The following is an 8,304-nucleotide window of genomic DNA, read 5'->3' as shown; positions in this document are numbered from 1 at the left end:
TGGGTTCTGTAGGAGTAACATTTAATTTCTACAGTTATTTTGCTAAAATAAGTCTAACACCTATAAATAACAATTTTAGTCCTTCATCAGCGTTTTTTGTGGACATGAATGTGAAGGAAGCGAAAGAGGTATGTCAGGATCGTAGCAAGTGGAAATCCGTGGTCTCTGCCTACCCCTCCGGGAAATAGGCGTGATTATATGTAATTATGTACAGTCAGCATCAGATATACCTGAGCGGGTAAGGTGTCCAAGAAAACATATACACTTCAATCGTCACAAAAATAAGGACATCTAAGTTGTCATTTTAGCATAGGCTTTCAGTTCGTCACATATATCTTAACTTCTGAGTTTTTCTTTAACACATACACCCTTATTTAATCACAATGACAATAACGGTTAGAAAATCAGTGGTAACTAAGCACTCAAATTCAAGCTGCTGTCATTAATACCTACACGCACTGCCAATCACGTACGTCAGCAGCCAGGGTGCCACCAGTTGCTAAGCAGTTGTTATTTCAATGGTAACTAAGCATCAACATTTTATCTGTTTAACTTTAAAAAAAATACTGTAGCAGCTACGAATTGACACCTCCTTTCTTAAAGAAGTATTTTATCGTCAAGTGTCAAACTTAGACAATAAATAAGTAGGTTTTACGAGAATGATAGGTTTTTTATTTTAACTGTCATAGGCGGCCGTTCTTCCAAATCGTAGAGCATATTATATGTTAATATATTCATTTAGCTCGCTTATTGTACTAAAATATACTATATAGTACTAAAATACGATGCTCCGAATCGATCAAAGAACGAAGGAGAAAATAATAGAATTGAAACTTAACACGTTCTCTGTCCCAATCTGACATGTAAACCTTATGGCTTTGTAATAGAGGCTAGCCGTTAAACCCATCACTGCCATGCATTTACACCTACGTAATATGCTAACTGTTGACCATAGGAATGACGAATTTTGTTTTTACAACTTAGCAGAGAGGATAGAGTATACGGAGTTATATACAGTATGTATCAGAACGAAAGGCCAAGAAAGAGACCAATTAATGTTTAGGTCATACTGAGCAACTTTTACTATGGGACCAACCCAGAAACCCCGGAAAAAAATTACTCTCCCATAGAAAATTTCAACATCAGACCAGCAAAATGTATGAAACTTCCAAGTATTTTTCCGCCTTTTCGGGATTGGTCCCATAGTAAAAGTTGTTCAGTATGACCTAAACATTAATGGGTCTCTTTCTTGGCCTTTCGTTCAAACTAACGTTCGTACTAACAATAAGTTCAAAGATATACAGTATGTATCAACATACTGTATATATTTGAACTTATTGTTAGTATAACCAGTATAACCTAGCAGTAAACATCAAATGGCATTCCGCACAGGAGTAATCTAAGGAACGCTTACTGCGAGTTCAAACCTACAACGTCCTGTTAGAAAGTCGTACATACTCTACATGTGACATATCTTCAAAAAACATATAAACTTATGCGAAATTAATATAAAACTAGAAATTAATAATAGAAATGAAACCCAAAAAAAAGGCTGTAATCTCTAGAGGTGCGTCCGACTGAGATTTGAACCCGCGGTCTCTGCTTTGAAAAGCAAACGCCTTAGTCACAAGACCACAACGTGCCTTGACAATTGGCTCTAAATTCGGCTTCAGTTAGCTTTCGCTAAGTGTCACTCATTCGTTTTGATGATTATATTCAATAAAATAAATAGTTTTCAGTAAGCTGACTGACACGCCTCTGTCAATGGTTGAAGGGCAAAACGTGAGATAGATGTATGTGATGACAAGACTGTACTGCTTTCGATGATTGTCAAAACGTTTTACCTGAAATTAGCGTAGCTATTATTCATTCAATATACGACCAAACATGTATGCTTTAATCGTCTATTATTCCATATTGTTCAGATATATTTGACATGTTGATCGCTTAGATACCAATGATTTTTTGACAGCTAAGGTATCAATGATTTGTTGTAAGTGTAGAAATTAATGAATAGCGACTGTTAAGATATTTGTGACATGTTGAGCGCTCACAAGTAAATGCTACCATGACAGTCAACAACTTTTTGACAGTTTAAACGTTTACCTCTCTTTGAGCACCTGGAGTGTATAGCGACTTCTGCTGCTGACTGTATGTATGTAATACCTATTTGCCTCGGGTTGGTGTGGTGAAACTTTTTGTGTTTTGTGTTTGAAACCCTCGCATCGCTCAAGATTCCATTTTTGAAATTTTGAATTTTGGAATCATTCGCTTGCTCAGGTATCAATATTAGCACGAGCGGTTAAACAATAACAACTTTGCCCCTTTGTAAAACAAATAACTAAAGTCAGACCGTAAAAAGTCTGCAGCGATTTTGATAGCCCACGCAGTGCAAGTGTCATTTTAAACGTCAAACTTCTATGAAATTATGACGTATACATAACACTTACACTGCGTGGGCTATCAAATCCGCTGCAGACTTTTATTGGTGCGACTATATTTCAACTCCTTCGTCGGCTTGTAATATTAGTTGTAAGTAAACTGTTGAGCAATACACTTCGTTTGTCTCAACACTCGTGACATCTAGTGTCAAATAGCAGTACTGATAAATCCGCTACTTGACGCTAGATGAGGACTACGAAAATAAGCAGTATTTTGGTTACAAGCATGCCAAATGCCAAGGGTATTAGCCGTGTATGTATATTAGAATCTCCCTAAGGCGTGGTTCCACTCTACCTCAATGATGTTCCTTGGCCTCTCATCATCATCATCTCATCTCAGCCATAAGACGTCCACTGCTGAACATAGGCCTCCCCCTTGGACCTCCTGCATGATGGGGGGCCATAATCGCCACGCTTGGCAGGCGGGTTGGCGATCGCAGTCGAGTACACCGAATTTGAGGGACGCTGCTGCCCGTCCACCGGTGGTCTTGGACGTAGTTTAAGGACATAACCGGGTAGGACATTCCTTGGCCTACCGTACCCTAAACAAAGGTTGTAAATGATAAGAGAGTGGAGATAGCTCTCATGTTTCCGTGAATTGTGTTAGGCACCTAATCAAATTTCTTCAAATATGTGCATTATAGTTGACAAGCCGGAGCTTACTTTGTTTTTCTTTTGATTTATCAGGCAAAAAAATGGCGCAACTGTCTGAAAATTAGGCAAGCCGGTAGGAACCGAGTTCTATGTACATATGCCCAGTCACTGATAGCCTAATTACCTACCTTATTTTTGCATTATGTAGATACCTAACAAATAATATTATGTGGATATTGTTAACATCGCCATCAGGAGTATCTACATAGGTATTATTAGGTACTCCCAAGTGTACGCGGTTAAAGTCGAAAAATCTGATTTTATCCCAACCTTACACATAGTACAGTCATTATAGATTTTGACCCGTGAATAATTAGTTCTTGGATTTTTTTTTCGTAGGTCCCTCGGGGGGGTCACTGGGAGTGTAAATTCAAAAAGTAGGCTGAATCAGGCTCCTGCGTATATTCGAAAAATGGTTTTTTTTTCCAAAAAAACGGTTTTTCTTCAATAACTCTGCCATTTTTGATATTACAGTAAAACCGTAAGGACGAAAACTGTAGGAAATTTGATTCTCTACAAGTTAGTCCAGTCATTATATCCAAAAAACCGTCCCTTCCCGTGAATAATCAGTTCTTGGATTTTTTTTCGTACGTCCCTCGGGGGAATTACTGGGAGTGTAAATTCAAAAAGTAGACTGAATCAGGGTCCTGCGTATATTCTAAAAACGGTTTTTCTTGAATAACTTGGTCATTTTTGATTTTACAGTAAAACCGTGAGGACAAAAATTTTAGAAAATTTGATTCTCTACAAGTTTGTTTCCCTTCATTTATGCCGTAAAGCGTGGAACATAAGAGATAATGATAATATTTTGAATTTGTCGCGTTTTTCAGGTTTAAATTCTAAAATATCGATTTTGGGGGAAAAAATGTGGGCACCAAAATTGTTCAGAATTTGATTCTCTACAAGTTTAGTCCTCTTCATTTATGTCGTAAAGTTGAAAATAAACGAGATGCTGAAAATATTTTGAATTTGTCGCTTTTTTCAAATTTTATTTCCAAACTATCGATCCTAGAAGAAAAATTGTGAGGACCAAACTTGTAGAGAATCAAATTTTCTAAAATTTTTGTCCTCACGGTTTTACTGTAAAATCAAAAATGACCGAGTTATTCAAGAAAAACCGTTTTTCGAATATACACAGGACCCTGATTCAGTCTACTTTTTGAATTTACACTCCCAGTGATTCCCCCGAGGGACGTACGAAAAAAAAATCCAAGAAATGATTATTCACGGGAAGGGACGGGTTTTTGGATATAATGACTAGACTAACTTGTAGAGAATCAAATTTCCTACAATTTTCGTCCTTACGGCTTTACTGTAAAATCAAAAATGGCCGAGTTATTGAAGAAAAACCGTTTTTTTGGAAAAAAAAACCATTTTTCGAATATACGCAGGAGCCTGATTCAGCCTACTTTTTGAATTTACACTCCCAGTGACGCCCCCGAGGGACCTACGAAAAAAAAATCCAAGAACTAATTATTCACGGGTAGGGTCGGTTTTTTGGATATAATGACTGTACTAACATACTAATATAGTAAGGGATATTATTCCTGTTTCAATCCCCGTACCCTATAAGATAATAGTAGTTTATGTGACTATGAAAGGCATTAAAACTCGAGTGTTTAAACGATGAGTTTCATAATAGCAACACAAGAGTGTTTAATGCCTAATTATGTACAGTTACATACACTGCTTTATCCACACGTAATATAACTTAACTTTATTAACTTTCTATGATACATATATTCACTAACCTCATATTACAGCCGACATTGGGGCATAGTTGCTCTCTGGCGGACAGAGGCGTAGCTAGAGGATATGGCGCCCGGGGCAGACACCAAATTTGCGCCCCCCCCCCCCCCCCAAACGAAATGAACGTAAGGTGGCCACTGACAAGCCTTCCAACAGTCCAAATAGCGTGGCTGCAATCCAAAATCGGTCCGTGAATGTCAAAAACGTACAATGTTTAATATTAGGATGCCGTCCATTTGGATGAATCCATTGTAACGGCATCCATTTGGAAGGCTCGTCAGTGGCCTGCTTAACGAAACGAAAGGGTTATTTTTTGCTTTAATAAGTTTACTTTTAATGTAGACAAATACAGTGTAGGTACCTATGTTTTTTTAGTACATCGGTGGCCAACAAGCTTACGACCCACCTGATGGTAAGCGGTCACCGCATCCTATGGACGTCTACACTCCACTACACTACACTACACATGCGCGTTGCCGACCGTTTTAAAACTTATAAACTTCTTTTTTGGAGATCTCTATACATAGGTACAGCGCGGCTTTGGACTGATTTGAAGGACCCAAGGTGGCATCCAGGTGCTCCTGTCCAAAGGTGACAGCAGTACTCAATATATGGGATCAGTCTACCCCAGAGTAAAGTATGGCGGTGGCCTCCCTTTATTGAGCACACCGAGTTTTTTTTGATACGAGCGCAGCCTACCCAGCAAGGTGGCTACGAAATTATTGGACGTCACTGATGGAGATGTCAACACCGATCGAGGCTCCCAAATTTAGGGTTTGCACGACGGATCTGAAATGTATGGGAAGATCCGTGGATCCGGATCCAGATCCGGATAATTTCATACATTTCGGATCCGGATTGCAAACCTTACTCCCAATACTCCCTGACATGGGAAGGGTTGTGCCTTGAAAAATGAGGTTTTCTTAGCGGTATTAGCGGTAAACGCGCAAATTTGAGTCATGGTAGGATTGAATCGGATTAAATTGTCCTGATCCCACACCGAAACTCTGGATAGAATGCCTCGATACCTGGCACAGTTATTTCTACTATTATTTTATGGGGTCACTTCCCCGTCGCTATTTCAGTTCAGTCCAGTTCAGTTATCAGTGCAAATACCACGAACAATTATTAGAAGGCAGAAAAGCAAAGCAAAGCTTCACTCCAGAATTTCTTAACAAAAGTTATAAGTCTCGAAAACTACGAAAAATCGGCTAACATCAGGTACATGGGGTATATTCTGATAACCCACGACGAGGATTCTAAAAACAAATTATGGGCGTCAAGGTTTGGACCAGCCTGTAGGTATACAGGGTGGCTAAAAAATAACTGCATTTTCGTTGCCAGGCAGGTTTTTGGATTATACTGAGCAACTTTTACTATTAGTCCAACCCCTAAGTCACGAAAAAAAATTTGGCTGTTTTCTACATTTTGGCTGGTCCATTTTCTATGGGAGGGTAAACTTTTTTTTCGCGATTTCGGGGTTAGTCCCGTAGTAAAAGTTGCTCAGTCCCAAAACCCAAAACCTCCCTGGCAACGGGAATTTAGTTATTTTTTTGCCATCCTTGTATAGTACTGTTGTCCGCATATCGATGAATGTCGTCGATAGACAACATGTCACAGATATGCAGCAGCTATTGAAGCAGCCGGCCTAGCCAAGGTTACAATCGCTATCGCTTCGACAACGAAAAGCATTATGTCTCTCTATCACTCTTCCTTATTAGTGTGACAGTGACAGTTGCGTTTCGATCGCTACAGAGCGTAAGCGATTGACATCTTGGCGACGCGGCCAGGTTCCGTCTACTACGGCTCATATGCGCCTGCCGGACAAAGGGCTAGCGATCCATTTGCATAGGTAGTCTCTTGGAGAGTCCATAATAAGATGGTAACTTCGACAGGAGACCCCTAACGGAAAAGACGCGCTAACACGGGACACAACTCTGAAGCACTCGGCCCGCTCGCCTTATAAAACGAAAGCATAGCAACTCCCGCCTTGATGGAAGTTTCTTGCATAGATTATTCGCACTGCGGGATGGTGGGCGGTAGGGCGCTACCGTCGTCTGTCAAGGTCGAGTTCGAGGCAAAAAGAGTAAGAGTAAAAGATCGGCTTTCTCTTTTGCGCTGTGGGCCAGAATACCATCCGCATTTCACACTTCACAGTGGTGGTAAATATGACTGACAAAAGTTTCCCTGCTGCCTTTTAGCAAGGCGGAGAGGTACAGGTCTTTTGCTCATTTTGGCGCCCCCCCTTGGACGGCGCCCGGGGCACGTGCCCCCTCCAACCCCCCCCTAGTTACGCCTCTGCTGGCGGATCGCGGATATGAGGTGGCGTCTCCGAAATATCTTTATCGCACATTTTACAAGGAACTATTGCTATAAATAGTTACTTTAAAAATAAAAAAACAAATTCGTTTTTTACTTACAAACTAATTAAAACGTAAACTGGCGGCAAATGAAAACTTTTTCACGCATGTTAAGCATCCGTAGTTTTTAGGGTTCCGTACTCAAAGGGTTTTTTTATAACACATCACTGGCACATAAGCATACGGCCTGCCTGATGTTAAGCAGTCACCGTAGCCTTTATGCGCCTTGTCGACCTTTAAAGCTGATAGGTATCACTCCTTTTTCGAAGAACCCCATACGTAGACCCTCGGGACCTCGGAAGGGACCTCATTCCATAACCAAGAGCGTCCGCGGGAGGAAATTCCTCTTAAACCGCACAGTACGCGACGAGAATTTAGGTTCTTGGTGTGTGGATGTACACCCTGGCGACGGCGAGCGGTGCGGTGGTAGAAAGCAGCCATTGGTATCATGTCAAACAATTCTTCAGAGCACAGCCCATTGTACAAGGCAGGCAAAGTCTTAGACTTAAAGGTTCAATACCGCTTGTGAGTTTGGGATAACTGAGTACATCGACGATTTGACGATAAAAGGGTAAAACCGGGACCCTATTACTAATAAGACTCCACTATCCGTCTGTCTGTCACCAGGATGTATCTCATTAACCGCGATAACTAGACACTCTAGTCAGTTGAAATTATCACAGATGATGTGTTTCTGTTGCCGCTATAACAACAAAGACTAAAAAGTACGGAACCCTCGGTGGGCGAGTCCAACCCGCACTCGTCCGTTTTTTTTTATTAACCGACTTCCAAATCCCAAAGGAGGAGGTTATCAATTCGGTTGTATGTTTTTTTTTATTTTTATTTTTTTTATTTTTTATGTTTGTTACTCCATATCTCCGTCATTACTGGACCGATTTTGAAAATTATTTTTTTGATTGTATGTATATGCATACAGATTGGTCCCGTTTTTGTCAAAATCCAGTTCTGATGATGGGATCTATGAGGAATCGACGGAACTCCTCAAATCTTAAAGGCATACATATGGTGATTTTTGTGTTTTTATCAACAAATCAAGCATATACATTCAAAAACGTGACATTTGATGAAGTGGAACTGCT

This window comes from Cydia fagiglandana, chromosome 9 (genome assembly GCF_963556715.1).
Source record: "Cydia fagiglandana chromosome 9, ilCydFagi1.1, whole genome shotgun sequence".
In the NCBI taxonomy this organism is placed as follows: domain Eukaryota; kingdom Metazoa; phylum Arthropoda; class Insecta; order Lepidoptera; family Tortricidae; genus Cydia; species Cydia fagiglandana.
The sequence above is the reverse complement of the archived record's forward strand: the minus strand, read 5'-3'. Positions refer to the sequence as shown.